Consider the following 20,892-nt stretch of genomic DNA (forward strand, 5'->3'; position numbering starts at 1 on the left):
TCCACTTAGCTTTCAGAAATCCTATTAAAATATCCTTTTATTAATAATATATTCCAGAAGGAATAGAGAAACCAAGACATATTAATATATCATTGTTGGAGCTGCAAATTAGTTTAACTATTCTAGAAATCAATTTGGAATTATGCTGAGAAATGACTAAAATGTCTAAACTCATTGACTCTGTTACGTCACAGTTCTCTTTTATTGTTCTGACTCAGTCTCCCTAATTATCCTGATCCAGTCCTGTCCTGACTCAGTTTCCCTGCTTCAATTTATCAGCTCAAAGCTCAGTCCTGCAAAACCTCCCCTCTCTCTTTATCAGAATATTTGTTAAGTGTAATGTGCTGTTGTCTCCAGAAGCTGCCAATCGCTCTCTGGGAGGAGATCTGCTGTGTCAACTCAAATCTCTGGGACAGATTCTTCTTCCTGTAGAGAAACGCTGTCTCCAGACAGTTGCCGTTAACTCTCGTCCAGAGTAGTGACTTCCCTCTTTTATCCTGCCAGAGAATGGGCGTGTGATAATGCAAGGGCTTCTGGGAAAAATTACTTCAACCAGTGAGCTTGCTCCTCCTAAGCATGCAAGCTCTTCCCCAGAAATTCACAAGTAAAACTCCCAGTCATCGCCAGAACTAGAGAATTGTCAAGTACCGACTTAGCACTTAGTAAGAACCTAACAGATAAGGATAAAATATCTTATGTTTTAGAATATCAGAATTCCTCTCCCCATCCCAAGCTATCATTGTAATGTCAGATACCATCTTATCAAGATGCCTCTCTCCATCTCTGGGCTTCCTCCCCCCATCTCCAGAGGCTCATCCCACCCTGTCAGAGTCCTGTTTCTGCTTTCAGTACCCTGACTTTGCCCCTGCCTCAATATACCCCCTGAGTCTGAGCCATGTGTAAATAGGTCATTGAGAACTCACATTGTTTTTTTGTTTGTTTCTTTGTTTTAATTATAGCTTTTTATTTACCAGATATATGCATAGGTAATGTTACAGCATTGACAGTTGCCAACCTTTTGTTACAATTTTTCCCCTCCTTCCCCCCACCCTATCCCTCAGATGGCAGGTTGACCAATACATGTTAAATATGTTAAAGTATAAATTAAATACAATATATGTATATATACGTGTCCAAACAGTTATTTTGCTGTACAAAAAGAATCGGACTTTAAAATAATCTACAATTAGCCTGTGAAGGAAATCAAAAATGCAGGCAGAAAAAAATAGTATGTAGTGGTTCATAGTCATCTTCCAGAGTTCTTTTGCTGGGTGTAGCTAGTTCAATTCATTACTACTCTATTGGAACTGATTTGTTTCATCTCATTGTTGAAAATGGCCATGTCCATCAGAATACATCCTCATACAGTATCATTGTTGAAGTATATAATGATCTCCTGATCCTGTTCATTTCACTCAGCATCAGTTCATGTAAGTCTCTCCAGGCCTTTCTCCAGGTCATTTCTTACACAACAATAATATTCCATAATATTCATATACCACAATTTATTCAGCCATTCTCCAACTGATGGGCATCCACTCAGTTTCCAGTTTCTGGTCACTACAAAGAGGGCTGCCACAAACATTCTTGTACATACAGGTCCCTTTCCCTTCTTTAAAATCTCTTTGGGATATAAGCCCAGTAGTAACACTGCTGGATCAAAGGGTATGCACAGTTTGATAACTTTTTGAGCATAGAAGAACTCACATTGTTTGCTGGATTCTTGGAGTAAATAGTAAATAACTGGAAATAAAAGTAAATGCCTATCATTTGGGGAATGGGGCTGGATTCTTTGAGACAATAGTCTCAATTCAGCCCTGGGACCAAACATGAATCCATTTGGTCCCAGTAAATCTCTCCAATTTAATAAATTATTAAAAACTCTCTAATCTCTACCTTGCTCAGTTTCTCCAGCATTATATTTTGGACCTCCCCAGCAAGAGGTTAGAAAATGAGCAGGATTAGACATGAGACTTTTGGGTCTCTGCCTTGGGCCTCAGGGTGGCTGAATTCTTGGCTTGGAGAAGCCAGGCCCCCCTATATTTTTTTCCAGAGCTTCCAGGAAAGAGAGCAGTTTCCAGCCACAACAGCCTGATGGTAGACACCCCCATTTCAGCCACAGCTGAATTGTGTTTATTTCTATATTTGGTCAAATTATAGATATATTGACTTGCTTCTGGGACCTAGATCACACTTTGATTGTCAGCACACCACACTACACCCATCCCCCCTCCCTGGACTGAGCATCTCAGGCCATCTTCAGCAGAAAGCAGTTCGAGAAAACCATAGCCCCTGCTCTTGATGTAATTTGGACGATATGGGGGAGTGGGAAAGTGTCTGAATTTTAGAATTTTAATTGTATTAACTGTGTTTAAGACTTGGGATGGAAATTATTAAAACTTCTGTAACTATTGCTACTATGTTTGAGATATTTTTAGTCTGTTATGTATATGTATAGGAATTTTGATTCACTCTTGGAATTTATATGTGGAATGGTTATTTGATAATTCCTTTCTATGAGAAAAAAAAAAAGGGATGAAGGAACTGGTTAGGAAATTGGGGAAACTGGTATATTTTCTTAGTCACTTCTGTCCCACCCCCTATCTTACTAGTTCAGATTTAGTTGGAAGTCCTTTAAACAGTTCTTTTCATTTTTTACATCTTGCCTAAATTTACTGGAACTCCTTATTCTGTCAGAATTGCCCTGGCAGACTCAGTTTTGGGGATTATTTTTTAGAAACAACCAGAAATAGGACACCTGTCCTGGGACTGGCAGTCTTTCTGATCTGTTTCTCCACTCTTGTTACCCCAGGTCCTTAATTAGTATTTCAGCATACTTAAAAGGACCTTGCAGTTTGGTTTCAGACCTCTAAAAGTTTGGAGTTTCCCTCCTTTGGTCTAACTGCATAATCTGCTCAGAAGTTTGATCCTTTCTACATCCCTGTCTGTTCCTCTGGGCAGGGACAGGTGGAGATACTCCAAGTCTCACCCTTCTCCTCTGGAGTGGGTTGCCCCTCTGAATGGGCAGCACAACTGTCTTGAGCCCTGCTGCTCTATAAGCAGAGGCTAAGTCAAATGAACAAATGACCACAGACCTAACTAATAGTGGACTGTCCATATGCTCCCCAACTGCAGAAGACCCAACATGATTGAAATAAGGAGCTTTGGGTATTGCTGATTAATTCTGTGGTTATCAGGGAGAGACTTGTCCTAGCCATAAGTCTTTGCATTGTTCTAGCTTTATTTTGGTTTTTATTTGGTTTATTTACTTTACATAGGGTTGGTCAAAGTTATGGTGCTAAGACCTTCTAGAGGAAGGTAATTCAAAGACTTGAATAGTTACAAGAGAGAGAGTGTGGAATGTTGTGCCACTTTTAATGTCCTGACACAGTTTCCCTAATTGTCCTATTCAGTTACTCTGCCTCAGGTTATAACCATTCCTTCTTAATGTTTGATGGGATAAAGGTATTTATCCATTTTAGACATCATTAGAATACCTGGAGCCTCTCCAATACCTCCTATTATGTCATCCTAGGTGCCTCCCCATCCAGGTACCTCCCCCATAAGGTCATGTTATGTCTTGTTACCCTATAAAAGAATCATGTATCTGACATTCGCTGCTGGATTCTTTGAGACAATAGTCTCATTCAGCCCTGGGACCAAACATGGTTCCATTTGGTCCCAGTAAATCTCTCCAATTTAATAAATTATTAAAAACCCTCAAAAAAATTGGGGAATGGCTAAACAAATCGGGATACATGAATATAATAGAATGTTATTGTCCTATATAAAAAAAACAAAAAAGAATTTAGGGAGGTATAAGAAAATATAAAGAGACAGAGAGAGAGAGAGTCATATAGAACTGGGAAGGCAATCTGTACAATAACTACAGCTATCTAAATGAAATTTAAAACTTTCTTTTTTCCCCCAATGGAACAGAAAATCAAAACTGAAGAATAAGGCATATATTGGGCTATTTTTTTTTTGTTTTTGTTTTTTTTTGTTTCCTGTATTTGTTCATTTGTATCTTAGAACTCTATGCATCTTATGTTATTTGTTTGCTACAGAAAAAAAACCAACCATCTCATACTCAATATCCATGTTATGTAATCACTATCTTTGTGAGAAGGGATCCTATTATGTTTAATTAGAGAGATTTTTAGAATCTAGGGCATAAATGTTTGACATATCTAAACTTTATTTTAGAGACTTTTTGAAACTTTTACTCTAGGACCAAAGCAGAACTAGAGAGAAACTGATCTTCAGAGACAGCATTCAGGAGGGAGGGTAGTCTGCTTTGGAGGCCCCTTGGGACATTAGTATTTATTATTTTGACCATTTTATCTTCAGTGCTGAGAAAAGAGCCTTGTAAATAGTATGGGTGTAATAGATTCTTGTTGATATGGATTGAAGAAAATAGTTTAATACTGTTAGGGACTAGGACTGTTTAGATTTGACCAGGAAGTCCATTCAGGATTGATTTAAAAAAAAAAAAAAACAACTGAGTCAAGATCGTTTGTTTCTAATTTAAAATAAATACTTGTTTAACTTACTTGATGTTGCCTTGATTATATTACAATTGATCATCTCTGTTCTTTTTCAAATATGTACTTTATATTTTCAGAGCTATATCTATCAGTATGGCTGTATTTCCTATGCTACTAGTGCTTGGGAAAATACTACCTATACCAATACTACCCAGCAATATAAGGTGTGAGTGTAGATCTATAATACATGTATAAAATGAGGATAATAACAGCATTTACTTCACAGGTTGTTGTGAAGATCTGAAGAGAAATTATTTGTAAAGTGTTTGCCATAGTGCCTGGCACTTAGTAGGAGCTGAGTAAATGCTTCTTCCCTTTCTTTCCCTCTTTTCTGAAACACAACAATAGTATTCCATATGCTCATAGGCTGTAATTTGTTCAGTTATTCCCCAGTGCATGGAAACCCAATCAGTTTCTAGTTCTGGTCATTAGGATTTCTAAGATAAAGGAGGCAATTAGACTACTAAGATAACACTAACACATAGCTTACAGCATTGTTGTGAAAAGCAAATGAATTGATGTTTATAAAGCCCTTAGCTAAGTGTCTTGCAAATGTTAGACACTTAATAAATGTTTGTTGTTGTCTCTCCTCCTTATCCCTTTCCTCCCATTTGAGGAATATTCTATTGTTTTAACCTCAACTTCTTCCCTTCATCTAAACTGGTCATTTATAAAGATGTTCTAAAATTAATTCTGTTGTGATCCTAGAACAATACAAGGTTGTTGCTTTTTTCATTCATTCATTTTTTAAAAATCTGATTTAGGATTGAAAGAAAGAATGAAGAAGGATCATTAAGGGAATTTAAGAGACTAAAATGTAAGGGGAATCTCGTGAATCAGGAAAAGAAAGAGAGGAAGAACTAAATTAATATGCAACAAATATATAGAACTGTTGAGGTTGGGAAAGGGGGACCCCAAGAGTTTAGGGTCCCAGACTGGTGTCACTAGGCGTGAACCCATTTCCTTTTGAAGGGGCAAAGTTGTATTGCAAATACAATGCCATTACAAGGATATTAAACTCCAGAAGAGATTAACAAAAAGCCTGGGGCAAGAGGATAAATTTATAGGAAAAAAAGAGACCAGGAGCTTCATGTTATTCATTTGCTAATTTTATGGTTTGAGGAGTGGTCTCAGGAATTTGGTTATTACTAACCAACAGATTATATTTGCTAATTTTATGGTTTATAGGTAGGTTTGATCTATTCCAGGAATTTGGTCATTACTGACCAACAGATTATCTATCTGATGGTCAGTAATGTTTGTATAGGACTATTCTAAGGCCAGAAGACTTTACAAACATTGACAGACAGATTGTTAGTATAAGAGCACTCTCAGGTCAGGGGGCTTCAGTATTATTTAAAGGAAGAAATATTATTACTTTCCTAGGCCAGAAGACTTTTTACAATTGTTGACAGCCAAACAATCTCAGGTCAAAGGACATCAGAGTCACTGCTGTCTCCCCTACAGCAGCTTTAGGAGTCATGATAGTTATATTCTAGAATCTGAAAGGAAGTCATGGAGAAGAGGAATTTACTCTAGAGGGCAAAACTGGAAGAAATAGTTAGAAATTGTAGAATGGTACATTTTGTACCATATGAACACTATGAAAACAATTTAAACTATCCAAAAATGGAAGCTCCTCTTTCTGGGGACAATGGTTTTCTCTTCATTAAAGGCTATTGTCAAACAAATGTTTGGATAATCACCTATTGAATATATGATGAGCCTTACTCATGTGTGAACTGGACTAGAGGGATTCTTGGGTTCCTTTACTACACTAAGAATCTGTAAGTTTTATTCTGGTCCAAAATAATTGGGAAGAATCAGGCAGAGAAGTTCAAAAGAAATACATAATTTTGAAAATCATATTTTTTGACATTTACATACTTTAAAATGTACTTTATTTTTATGCCTCTAGAAATCTGATTGGTGAGAAATTAAAATGATGAATACAAATGGAAATATCTAAGTTTTAACCTTCTAATGGAAAGTCATTTTAGAAGTGCTCCCATTTAAATTAAAATGCAAAATCATCCAAGATAATAAGAGAATTATTAATGGATTTTTTTTAGCAACCAAATAAATATTGTATTGCTTCACAAATACTATAATTTTGTGTATTATTAGGAAGTGCTGCTTATTGTTTTCCTTAGGTATCAGAAGTATGTATTAGATAATCTCAATTTGTTCAATAATTACACTCTAAAATAGTGTCCCCCCTTTTTAATCTTTTAAAAAAAACATTTACAGTAAGAGTGAAAGGAAATAAATCTTCAGATAGGGATGATGCATTTTGGATTGGCTAATATTGAGTTCAGAGTACTTTCAGAGTTAAATTCCAAGACAAAATTTGGGCATAAATCCCATATGTAATTTTCTATTTAAGTTTTAATGAAATATATTTTTAAAATTTTCTATTCTTTCCATTGTCATTTGGGAACCACTAGTTATAATTTTTTTTTTGAGGGGTGGGATACACAGCTAATTTTTGGAGACTTATTTCTTGGAGACTCTTAAGAATGTCCTGGCCTTGGTTCTGTTCTTTTTGGCATTTGTGGAAAAGAAAGTAAAAATGAATTCTGGAGTTCAGACCAAGTTTTGAGGCAAAAAACCATTACTGATAGAAGACCAGTATAAATAAGAGTATTGATTGTCCTGACAGAATGTTCTTTTCCACAGTCAGAATCATTGAGGGAAATGAATCTTTTGTTATGAAGTTGTATTTATCCTTTGTATCCAGGAGGCATATTGTGTTGAAAAAAACTGAGTGGAATCTCTGGATCATTTGTGATCAGGAAATTGGGCAATATGGATGTGCATACTTACAGGCAGTTTTACATTATTTTGTCAGCATGATATTCCTTTTTTCCCCCTAGTAAATTGACACACTTTGGGAAAATATTCAAGAGCTTATCTTCATAGCAGATAACTATAGATTTTTTTTTCACTATTTTTGTTCATTTCCTAATCTGTCATATATACATACATATAAGTATTACATACACACATATATACACATACATAAATACACACACACACAGAGAAATGTCCCTTCTCAAAAAGATGTTTTTGGGCTTCTAGCTTGGAAAAGTCTTGCTAATGGATATAAATGTTGTTCTTTGTATATTAATTCGGCAAACATTTATTAATATTTACTGTGATTACTGCTCTGGTTAGGGTATTATGCCTCACTTTCCCTGCCTCAGTTTCCTTGAATTGTTCTGCCTCAGTTTCCCTGAATTGTTCTGCATCAGTCTCCCTGGTGACAACCCTCCTTCCTGCCCATTAGGACTGAGATAATTAGGACTAGGAGCTCTGACCACTACCATCTCAAAGAGTTACAAACCCCAGATGGCTTATTTCAAATACTTAGATGGGACCATCTGAACCAGACTTAGTGGCTCCTAGCTTCTTCCCAACTTATCAGAATTTATGCTCCTTGCTCCTTACCCCCAACCTATCAAAACTGAATTTATGGTCCTTTCCTGGAAGTTCCTGCTCCCTAGTGCTCTACCCCTCCTTGCCTTTGTTTCCCTGATTGCTGGCCCTATAAGGAATCCTTTGCTCCTTTTTGGATGCTTTGAGACAATAGTCCCATCCACTAAATGGCTTAGCTAGTCCAAACTCTCCCTCTATTAAAATATTAAAAACCTCTAATCTTTATCTTGCCTCAGTTTCTCCAGCATTATAGGGAAGATACAAAGATGAATAACACACGGTTCTAGGAGTTGTGATTTTTTAAAAGTTCAAGAGACATAATTTCTGGGAAATTTAATCATTTTATTAACAATGTCAGCATTTTAATAAAAAGAAGTCAATGGCCATCTCAGATGCCAAATACAATCATGGCAGCAAGGTCACAGTTGTTTGGAAGAAGAGTATTTCTGAGGTGGCAATCAGCTAATTGGTTAGCAGTTAATGAGAGCTGAACTTTACAAAGAGAAGTGAGCTCACTTCACTGAGGAGCTGAAGCATTATATCACTATCAGCCAGAGACTATTTCTGCAGTCAAGCTACCCCCAGCCTTGAGCACTCTGAACAAACAGTATATATCTCCCAACTAATCCTGAGCTAACCGGATGGAGTAGCAAACCTCAAAAAGAGAATGTTAATCTTCCATCAGCCCTGTCTTTGAGAGATTAGATAAGGAATTAGAACAGGGCAGGGGAAGCTTGGGCCTCCCCAATTTTAATAGTTGGCTATTAATATATAGTAGCTAGGTAGCATAGTGGATAGAATGTTGAACCTGGAGGCAAGAGGACCGAAGTTTAAATCCATCCATAGACCTTTGCAATGTCACTCTGGGCAAGTCATTTAATTTTTGTCTGCCTAAATTCTTCATCTGTATAGTGGAAATAAGTATAACAACTACATCCCAGGGTTTTTGTGAGGATCAAATGAGATAATATTTGCAATGCCTTTTGTAAACTTTAAACTTCTATGAGAATGCCAGCTCTACCACAAAAGAAATGCTTAAAACTCATAAAGGCATAATAACACACACACATAAAACGTAAACTATAATCCATCATAATCCATCATTTCTATTATAACTTCCTGGGAGGGAAGGACTCCAGGGAAACTTGTGGGACTGCTGTATAAGTAATTATTTTTTAAATTATTAATTTATATATTACATGGCTTTGCCTGTGGTCATCTGCTATTATGAAAAAAAATTAATATGGCTTCAGGAAGTCGTTCCCTTTATTATTCTTGTCTTTCAGTCATTTTTCAGTTATGTCCAACTCTCTGTGACTCCATTTGGGGTTTTCTTGGCAAATACAAGACTGGTTTGCTATTTTCTTCTCCAGCTCATTTTTCAGATGAGGAAACAGGCAATCAGGATTAAGTGACTTATCTAGAATCACATAAATAGGATGTGTATTAGACCAGTTTTGAACTCAGGAAAATGAGTCAGCACCTAGGAATTCCCTCTCTTCAGTTCACAAGTCAGCCTCCAGACCAGATATGCTCACCTTTCAGGATCTTTTTTGAGTCCCTTATACTTGGGGGGGGGGGGGAATCCCAAAGTAGAAAGGATGGTCAATAACCTGAGCTCCATCAAGCCTTAGGCCTGCCAATGCCATCACATATTCTCATCTCCAGGTAGTCATAGATGCCCCAGCTCTTGCTGAGGAGGGGCAGTCCAATTGTCATCTATTGTGTCTCCTTGAGGAAACCACATAAAAAGAGAGTTTTCCTGTTCCTTATGTCCTATGGCTCATTGACCAATCCTTTTCCTCACAACCCTTCTTTCCTTATACACTCTCATTCTGCTGATGTTGGGCATTTAGCTTGCTTACAATTTGTTGTGGTGGTTGTTGTTACTAATCTTGGTGATGAAAAGCTTTGAACATTTAATTCTTTTGTTGTTGTTTTGATAATATTGTTAGGGTGTACTTCCAGCTTTTCTGTTCACAAGGAAATTTAGTGGATTTCTTAGGAAAACCTCTTAAGAAGTAAAGTATGTCTCTTTCCTCAAAATTTTGTAGAGCGTCATTGTTTCTATTGTCCCTATCAACCCAAAGAATATAATCTCTTTTAGGAGAGGGACATTTTTTACATGTGTATGTGTTTTTTATATATGTGTATACTCCTTGACTAGAATATGGTTATGTTCCCTCCATCAACTTTGGAAACTCCTTTCACATTTGCAAACTGCAAAATATGACATATTTAAATTCATTGCAACCTAATAAGGACCTTATTGTACATCATAAATTTTCATCTTCCTTCAAAGATAAATAGCAAAATGAAAAACCTGAGCTTTTTACTTAAACTCTGTGTGGTAGTTATTAGCCTTTTAAGTTTTATTATGCACTTTTTGTATATTATGTATTTTTGTTTCAAAGAAAAATTCCTAATATGAATTATTTCATTGCAAAAGAAATTTTTTTTTCCTTTGTTGGTCAATCATGTCCAACTTTTTGTGACCCTATTGAAATTTTCTTGGCAATGATACTGGAATAGTTTGCCATTTCCTTCTCCAGTTCATTTTCCAGATGAGGAAAATGAGACAATGTTAAGTGACTTGCTTAGGATCACACATATAATAAATATCTGAAGTCAGATTTGAATTCAGGAAGAGAAGTCTTCTTGACTTCAAAACCTACCCCATTTAGTTGTTCCTAATTGTCATTCTATCTTAAATAACTTACATTGTCATTGACAAGAAAGGCAAACCCTGAATTTGCTCACAAATATCCACTTATTTTGGAAGGAATCTATAAATACATTTTTCATGGTGATATTCTATCTCAGCCAAAGATTTGAGTCTATAAATATGGTCATGTTTGTAATTAGCTTTATTTTTGAATGCAGAACAACAGTTGTTTATGTTTAAAACAAAGCCTTGCCACAAGTTCAACAGGATATTCCTGTTTAATACTTGTTACTACTCTCAATCTCTTGTCCTTATATTTCTTTATGACCTTTTGGAGATGCCAAAAGTCAGTTTTGACAAGAACAACTTTTTTCTTCTTCTTACTTTTACTTTTATGTTTATTTTTAGTCCCTGTTTTTTCACAGAATTGAAGTGTCAAAAATACAATAACAACAATAATAATAGGTAACATTTATGTAATCCTTACTGTGTACTAAGCACGTTACAATTTTTTTCATTTGATTTGAATAACTATGGGAAGAAGGTGCTATTATTATTTCCATTTTACAGATGAGGAAACAGAGTAAAATAGAAGTTAAATGGCTTGCCCAGAGTCACACAGGTAGTAAGTGTACAAGACCAGATTTGGATTTACATATTCCTGAGACCAGGCCCAGTGCTCTATCCATTGTATTATCTCACTGCCCCTAAGTTAAACTCATACCTGCCAGCTGGTGGTAGGGTTTAGCCAGTTAACTAGCCTTTGTGAACTACTTGGGAATACTTGAGAAATGAAGCTAAAGGAATTGGGCTTTTAAAGAATACCATTTTTCTGTATCTGATCCAAGCATATTTGGAAGCAAGATTCATTTAGTATAAAGGACATTTGCCTGTAGAGTTTGAAGCACCAGTTTCAGATCAAGCCATATATTTATTGTATGACTGAGTGATCTTGGGCAGATAACTTACTCTCTCTGTTTCAATTTCCTCATCCATAAAATGGGAACAATAATATTTAAATGACTTGCCTCACAGACCTACTATAGGAGTCAAATGTTGTATGTAAAATATATAAATCATTAACAGTAATTATATTCTAACAATTAAAGTTTTCATTTCTTCTATTTATGGATTCCTTAGCTTATTTGCTTTAAAATATAGGATATTATCTTGAAGAGTCATATATATCTATATATATCTATATTACATATATATATTCCGTTTTTCCCTGAGGCAATTGGGGTTAAGTGACTTGTCCAGGATCATACAGCAGTGTTAAATGTCTGAGATCAAATTTGAACTGAGGTCCTCCTAACTTCAGGGATGGTGCTCTATCCACTGCGCCACCTAGCTGCCCTGAGTCATATATATTTCTAGGATTTAAACTATAAATGAGATCCTTATAAGCTCTTATTTGCAGTCAGAATTTTAATCATCCTGGTTTATTGGCAGGAGCTACTTTTAGTTACTCTGAAATCCAGATAAGAGGTTTCTTTGCCTTTCTCTAAATGTTAGTTACTGTATTCTTTGCCCCATAACTATTTTAGAGGAATCCATTTGCTGCATATAGCCCTGACTCTATTATTTTATTGAGAAAATATGCATTTTTTTCCTTGCACAAAGTAAGACTAGACAATAAACAGATTCAGTCTCTTAAAAGAATAGTTGGATTGAGAGGAAGAAGGAAATTGAACTATCATATAGGAACATAGAATGGGAAAGAAATCTTAGAGATTTTCTAGTTAAGTCCTTATTTTACAAATGAAGAAATTGAGTTTCTGGGAAATAAAGTGATAAATATCCAATAACAGTTAATATTTAACCAAATTCTTCTGTTTCTAGATATAATATTCCTTCTATTCCATTATGTCAAGTCACATCTATAAATTTGGGAATGTATATAGAAAATAAACATGTAATCAATACTCTTGATAAATGTATCATTTTATCAATATGAGTGCTTCCTTGGGAATACAAATTGCAATCAAATTCTTCTATGGTTAAAGGAATTTAAGTTCTGTGAAAATAAGGTACGATGAAAAGAATGTAGAGCTTGAGTTAGATGGTACAATGGATAGAAAGCTAACTCGTGCAATGGATAAAATGATATCAGGAAGTCTCCTCAGTAGTCAAGAAGACTCCTCTTTCTGAGTTCCAATCTAGCCTCAGATATTTCCTAGCTGTATGACCCTGGGCAAATCATTTAACCCTGTTTGCCTCAGTTTCCTCATCTGTAAAATAATCTAGAGGAGGAAATGACAAACCAGTCCAGTATTTTTGCCAAGAATATCCCAAATGGGGTCATGGAGAGTCCGAGAGAACTGAAAAACAACTGAACAACAACAGCAACAATACAATTCATCTCCTATGTTCTCCTATTCATCTCCTTCAGTTCTCCAAGCTGAATTTTCCCTTTTGGGGAATAGGTCATCTCTCACATTCCTTCCAGCACTAGATTCATGATTCTATGATCTACCCACTCCTTGCATTTAGTTTTTATATACTTACATGTATATATTTTGTCTCATCTTATAGATTGTAAACTAGTTGATATCATGAATTGATTCCTATCTTTTTAATCCCAAGTGCCTAGCACATTTTTGTCCTTTTAGAAGAGATTAATAAATATATATTGATTGATCAACAATAATTGTGATATATGCATAGAATAGCATTGTATCTAAATACTTAAAATAGTTAATTAAAAATTATAGGGGAAATAATAGAATTGTTATAACAGTGGAGGATCTCAAAGTATCCCTTTCAAGAATAAAGAAATTTAATAAAAAGATAAGTAAGAAAGAAGATAACTACGTGACCTGAACGCAAGAAAAATCAGGAGAGAATAGCTGTTTGGGGAATACTGAATGGAAATTTAAGAGTTGATAAACCCTTAGCTGTCCTTGGCATTTTTAAAGATTGAAATTACAATCTCATAAAAATGCAAAAAAATATAAATACTAAACTCATACTTTGTTGATCATAAATCAGTGTTATATGAAAAAAAACAGTTGCTTAGAGGGAGGCATTAATAATTTATAGTTTAGATGTAGATTTTAGGTAGGAAATAACATTTGAAATAAACTTAAAAGGAAATTTAGGAATTTGAGAAAGCAATTCAAAATTATCAATTTGACAGGTGACTGTGGGGTACATAAGTCTAATTTGTTTAAAACATAGAGTTTAGATAATGAACTAGTATGGAATGCTGGACAGACAGTTTATGGCTAGTTTTTGAATTTTCTAAACAGGGGAAATGTTATTTGATCTTGTAGGGGAAAAGGAACCACTCAAGTTTGAGTAGGATAATGACAGGGTCAAAGCTGTACTTAAAGTTTTTTTTTTTTCTTTTGACAGTTGTATGGAGGATGTTTTAGAGAAGGGAGTAGTTTGATTCAAGAGAGACCTTTTCCTTCCACAAAGTCTCCAAAGGGTGATCAATGTGTAGTTAGACTTTCTTTAGCTTTTTTGACCTAATTGCCTAAATTGACCTATTGCATAAATATCAATAAAACATGCAATTCATCTGTTAGGTTCCTTTTTTGCTGTGTAACCTGTCTATCCTTTCTTTCCCATCATACTTCTCCTGAATTACAAACTTTATATCAATTTTCCTATAGAATTTTAAGTTGATTGCATGTTGAGACATTCTCATGTTCACCATTTATCTCTCCTTTGCACTTTGTTTTAAGACTGTGCCATACCATGATTCATAGGTATACATCACTTTTTAGAAGAATAAAAAAGGCTTAATGTCAAAGAAACGCTTCAAATATTTAAAAGGACTATGCAATTTCCCAAAGGTAATCTGATTTATCTTCTTTCTTTGCTCAAAGGTGAATCTGGTTCATCATTCATGTGTAATGTCTGTCCAAAATATATTCACTGATGACAGATCAGAGTTATATATAATTCTTTATTATGGTCTGGACAATAGTTTTAATATAGTTAGATAAAATTCTTTTAAGTGTTTTTAATCTTATTTAGATGGCTTTGTTATGTTCTGGGTCTTAATGCAGTCAGCATATTATCATAAATAGTGAAGGAACTTATCTCTCAGGAATCTGTTTCATTTGAATTCTGTGCTGAATATCTTCTATTATGATGGTCAACCCTACTGAACATACATCTCACTGGTATATTAATGAGATATATTCTTCCTAATTTCATATTAATAATTGGAGGGTATAATATAAGGAATTTAATACAATGCAAATTATGTTTTAATGTAATTATTTGTTGTATCATTCAAGAAATAATTGGTTTCTAGTAAAATATTCTTGTTACTTTCCTCAATCATTAATAAAATTAGAAATTTTTAGTCATACAAGTTACAATATACATCTTTTTAGAACTTAAACATGTTCATTTACTAAACATAAAATCAGAATTTAATTGTTTTGCAGTTATAGGTTTTAGGAAAATTAGGATTATATTAGCAACATGTGTTGTTTTATATTTGAGAAACCAAAGCTTTAGTTTTTTGATTTTATGTTACCTGATTTTCAGGTGCCAACTCAAACCATAGTATATTTGCATAGCACCAATTTAGGCATATCCTTTTGCATCTGTGAATTTGCATTGACCAGGGAAATGTGACTATAACATGCAAGACAAAAAGCAAAATGTTGTACATACTGGAAAGTTAGCATTTGACCCTGTATAGAGAATTATCTGATCTAGTGCTATGAATTTTGCTTCAAGATTATGTTTCTAGATACAGGGTGAATGGTAAAATTACTTGAAAGTAAAGACATTCCCATTGTATCAAAATCATTTTATCAAATGTTTCAAATAGAGAAGATTATTTTATTTTAGCTCTATTGAGAAGGCACTTTCCAGTTAAACAGTGTTGGTGCATTTAATGACTATCTACTTTCAGACATTGTCACATCTTTTCATTCAGTAAACATTTATTAAGCCCTTACTATATACTAGCAATGGGAAAGATACAAAAGTGAAAAAGACGGCCTGTCTGTCCTATAGATTACTTACTAGCAGAATACTTAAGACTTCTACTGACACACTAATTTGGCAGTTGGTTCTGTGAACATATGATCAGAAAATCAGATTTAGAGCTGGAAAGAACTATAGAAGCTAGTTAGTCCAGGACTTTATTTTACTAATAAGAAGTTCAGAGAGATTAAATGATTAGATAAGGTTACACATATAAGGAAAGATTTGAACCAAAATCATTTGCTTTTTCCATTATGCTAGACATCAAAGAAAAAATATCATTCCTATTAAGAATAATAATAATAATAATAATAATGATAATGATAATTATATTTGTTTACCACCCTTAATTCATTTTTTCCAAGGTCTTAACTTTTGTTCTTTATCTTTTACTCACTTTCCTAAAGGGAAACTTCTGGAAAGAATTTTGGATTGGATTGGAGAAATGTTTGTTTCTTATCTACCTCATTGTTTGTCTATCTGTCCATCTATCCATTCATCCAACAATCCATCTATCTATCTGTCTAAAACTAACTAAAAAGATGGTTTTGTTGTTTTAAATATACTTTCAGATAGGTTTCATGAAACAGTGAGCCAGTCAATGCAATACAAAAATTGTTGTTGTTTGACCTTTGTTCTCAAAGAGGACCATGACATCAGAGAGGAGATGCCATGACATACAAGTGGCTTGGATTTAAGTGAGGGAGAGCTGGGCAAAGCCACCTGTCTCAAAGTCATATGGGTCCACTGACAGTGATAATCACATACAGATCAGGAGGAGAGAAGATGACATTGGATATAGTAGGAAACTTTGACCTTTTTAAGCTGTCTGACTTTAACTGAGGCAACTCCCATTCGGTAAGATTTGAAGCTTAAAATGCCTCCTTTCTCTAGTCAAAAAAAAATTCTATCTGGAAGAGGAAGACCCTCAGGATTTTTGCCAAAACAGAAACAATTGTTACTTACATTTACTCTGAGACAATCAGGGCCCAAACAATGATCAAGTGGAACTTGGCTAATCGATGAGGGCCAGATGTGTTGTGAAGTTGCCAAGACTTATATTATAAAGTCTTTTAAAAATAATAATAGCTTTTTATTTTTCAAAATACACGCAAAAATAGTTTTTAACATTCACTGTTGTAAAACTTTGTGTTCCAAACTGTTCTCCCTTCTTCTTCCTCTACTCCTTCCCTAGACAGTATTGGTTAAGCATGTGCAATTCTTATAAACAGATTATCACATATATCATGTTGCACCAGAAAAGTCAGATAAAAACATGAGAAAGGAAAAAAAAAAGCAATCAGACAACAACAAAGTGAAAATATGTTGTGATCCAAAATTCAATTCCCATTGTCCTTTTTCTATGCAGATGGTTCTTTTCATCACATCTATTTGGAATTGGCTTGAATCACTTCATTGATGAAAAGAGCCAAGTCCATCCAGTTGATCATCACATAATTTTGTTGTTGTGTACAGTATTTTGTTGCTTCTACTCACTTCACTTAGCATCAGTCCATGTAAGTCTCTCCAGACCTCTCTGAAATCATCCTGCTAATCATTTCTTAGAGAACAATAATATTCCATTACATTTATTTCCACAGCTTATTCAGCCATTCCCAAACTGATGGGCATGCACTCAGTTTCCAATCTCTTGCTACTACAAAAGGAGCTGATACAAACATTTATGCACATGTAAGTCCTGGGCCAAAAGGTATGCACAATATGCCTTTGGGCATAATTCCAAATTATTCTCCAGAATGGTTGGATCAGTTCACAACTCCACCAATAATGTATTAATGTTAAATTTTCCCATATCCTATCCAACATTTATCATTATCTTTTCCTGTCATTTTAGCCAATCTGAGACGTGTGAACTAATACCCCAGAGCTGTCTTAATGTGCAATACTCTGCTCAATAGTGATTTAAAACATTTTTAATATGACTAGAAATGGCTTTAATTTCTTCATCTGAAACTTATTTGTTCATATCCTTTGACCATTTATCATAAATTATAAAATTTTAAAAGAAGAAAAAGTAGATAGAATTGGCATGAGGGAAATCAGATTCTGTCAAGCTTTGTCTTCTGTTCCCCTTCCTTTACCTATCTAGTCAATTTTCCAGTCTTACTTTCTTATTGGCCACATTAGCCACTGTCAGTCATTCAGAAGGGCAGATGGGGGAAGACTTCTAGTAGTATATTTGGCTAGTAACAAATATTTGGTCATTGTGACTTAACAACATTGCCAAAATGATGTTTGATACATGATTATACACAAGTAACTAGAAATCAGAGTAGTATGCAACCAGTCAGAGAAAGCACCTGAGGATTTTTAAAGGAGAAATGATTACTCATTGGAATAATTGGAAAAAGCTTCTTGACATGATGGAAACTGTAATGGATTGAGTTGTATTCTAGTGAATAGAAAGCTTCATTATATATTTGAAAATTTCAAGGGCAGTCTTACTTATATACATTGTTAAATAACTTTACTTTGTAAAAGTGTGTTGTAGGATTCTTTTTATCTCATTATATCAAATACTTACCAAAATTATATTTGATATATGACTATTTTAATCAAATAATAAATCCATGTTTTAAAAAAGGAACTAAATTGAAAGAACAGATGAAGTTTTGGGTAAAGGTTTATTTTACATTTAATTACTTTTTGGTATTTCAAAGAGTCCCCTTATATTATTAATATTAATATTTTGTGGGTTGAATTTTCTAAAAGTAAGTTCTTTTGCCTACTTATACATTTTGTTGTTATAAGATTGATTTACAAATACCAAGAATATTGTAGTATCTGTATTTTAGCCCATTGTCTTTGTGAAATGCATATTTTATTCTGTTATATTATAGTTTTTTTTTTCCCTCCTAGGAAAAAAATGATGGGATTATTGATAATTATAAGAAGAAATAATCCAGTGGAGTGAAGCACTCCATTCATAATACTGCTTTGAAAAAACCAAGTTTGAATAATAGCCCTGCTCTTTGGACAAGCTCTTTCATCAATTTTGGATCCCTCCTTTTTTTTTTTTTTTTTTTTTTTTTTTTTTTTCATTTGTACCATCTGTCAGGTCCTTTTCAGCTCTAAATCTTATACTCTAAAAGAAGTAATAATTTTAATTTTTACTGGAATTCCAGTGTTGTTCCAGTGTTCTTATTATCTTGTTAATAAGAGAAGCCTGATCTGGACTAGGTGATTGTATGGTCACACCCATGGTTCTATAGGGAAATTGCCAGATCAGTGACATGCAAACTTCAGAATGTATGGTGTCTCTAGGCCTCATTTTTAGCATTTTCTTTTTTCAGTGATCATATGAAGAACAAAATAACTAAAGCTGTGTTTGATCCTAAAATGATTGGGTGTGCTTACCTTTTGGAACTGAATAATAGAATCTTTAAAAAACAATTGCAAGTCATATCAAATCTTTACCAACAATCTGTTTTTGAAGAAGGTAAGGTTTTTATCACTTGCTGACTCTGAACATGCAATTTCACCTTGCTAGATGTCCCTTTTTGTGAAAGGAAAAAGTTGAAGTAGATAATATAAAAGGTCTTTTTTAACCCTAAATCTGTTTATTATTGTTCTGTGTATAAGATCAAACAGTAAGGCCAAAGCAAACAAACAAACAAAAAAACACATTGAGATGGAGGAGGGGAGAGAATTTTTTAAAAAGAAATACTGTCCAGCTTCCTTTATAGACAATTAATTCTATCTATAATCCTCCTTCCCCTTTTGTCATGTTTCAGGGGAAGTGTCCGTGAGGAAGGCATTTCAAAATAAACCTAGGAAACTCAATTAAATTTTGTTTATCAATATAAATCATAAAATACAGACAGCTGTGTAACACAGAGTTCTGGATTTGAAGTCAGGAAATCTTTTTGTGAGTTCAGATCTAGCCTCAAATAGTTACTAGGCATGTGATCCTTAGAAACTTCTTGTTTTCCTCAGTTTTCCATTTTTAAAATGAACTGAAGGAGGAAATGACAAACCATTCCAGTATCTTTGCCAAGAAAACCTCAAATGGATTCATAAATAGGTGGTCATGTCAGAAACAATTGAACAACAATATCATCAAGCAAATAATAATAATAACACAGTCTAATTCTGGAAGTGTCAGGTAAATCTTTTGAAATTTGGGCAGTGGGAATTAATGCCCTGAGTCATCTCTTCTTTGCTATTGGGAGAGGGGTTTCAGCAGGGAAAAGCATGTCATGAAAAGGAAGAAGATAGATTTATTTTCAGTATAAATCTCAGAATTTTTTGAAGGATGTGTACCTAATTTTAAAAAAAAAATTAAATCCAGGAATATTGTATGCATAACACATGAAAATTATTCTACCTTCCATTTCATAGACTTAAAGGTACAAATAAGAATTTTTGAATTTCTAATATGATACATTCATCAAAGTCTGTGAATGCTTTGTTGTCCAGACACATTATCATTAAGGCATTCAAAGCCATTCTTGTACTTGGGATGTGTGTAGTAGAGTTATCTTTTCTTCATTAGCCTGAATGATTTCATTGACATTCATTGAAAATTCTTTGAGTCCTATACTTACTTAACCAATTCTGAAGATCTCCTTTTTTAAGATTCTAAAAGCCAATTCTTCTCACCCTACATCACCTCACTAATACTATTATCCTTCTTCCTCTCTAACTTCACACTATTGCTGTACTCTTGGGTTTTTCCTTTTCACTTGTGATTGAAGTGAAATATTATTCTAGTCTTTTTGAAAAATGAGAGTTTATGTGCTTTCATAGTTTCATGGCATATGTGGGCAGTAAAAGATAATACCACATATATCATGTAAGTGCCATTTCTCAGTTGGGAAACTTCATAACAAACAAAAAGCAGTAATTAGGTTATCTGAAGTTCATTAGAAAAACTCCACCAAGAGTTTGATTCAAGAATGTTGGAGGGGGTGTGGGAAAACAGGGACACTGATACATTGTTGGTGGAACTGCAAATACAGCTATTTTGAAGAGCAATTTGGAACTATGCTCAAAAAGTTATCAAACTGTGCATACCCTTTGATCCAGCAGCGTTGCTACTGGGTTTGTATCCCAAAGAGATCTTAAAGAAGGGAAAGGGACCTGTATGTGCAAGAATGTTTGTGGCAGCCTTCTTTGTGGTGGCCAGAAAGTGGAAACTATGTGGATGCCCATCAATTGGAGATTGACTGTTATGGAATATTGTTGTTCTGTAAAAAATGACCAACAGGATGATTTCAGAAAGGCCTGGAGAGACTTACATGAACTGCTGCTGAGTGAAATGAG

General features: G+C 34.4%; 1 protein-coding gene across 9 annotated transcripts in view; it reads left to right on the forward strand.

Annotated features, from left to right (window-relative positions):
• MCTP1 (multiple C2 and transmembrane domain containing 1) overlaps positions 1-20,892 on the forward strand; it is a 722,542-nt gene that overhangs the window by 108,350 nt on the left and 593,300 nt on the right. The window contains exon 1 of one of the 9 annotated variants that reach the window (XM_074282077.1): positions 15,006-17,298. The exons of the other annotated variants lie outside the window; for them this stretch is intronic. The gene's annotated coding sequence lies outside the window, so the exon portion shown is untranslated. Of the gene's footprint in view, positions 1-15,005; positions 17,299-20,892 lie in introns of those variants that run through there. 9 annotated transcript variants of the gene reach the window in all.

The sequence above is a fragment of the Sminthopsis crassicaudata genome, chromosome 1 (assembly GCF_048593235.1).
Source record: "Sminthopsis crassicaudata isolate SCR6 chromosome 1, ASM4859323v1, whole genome shotgun sequence".
Classification (NCBI taxonomy): Eukaryota; Metazoa; Chordata; class Mammalia; order Dasyuromorphia; family Dasyuridae; genus Sminthopsis; species Sminthopsis crassicaudata.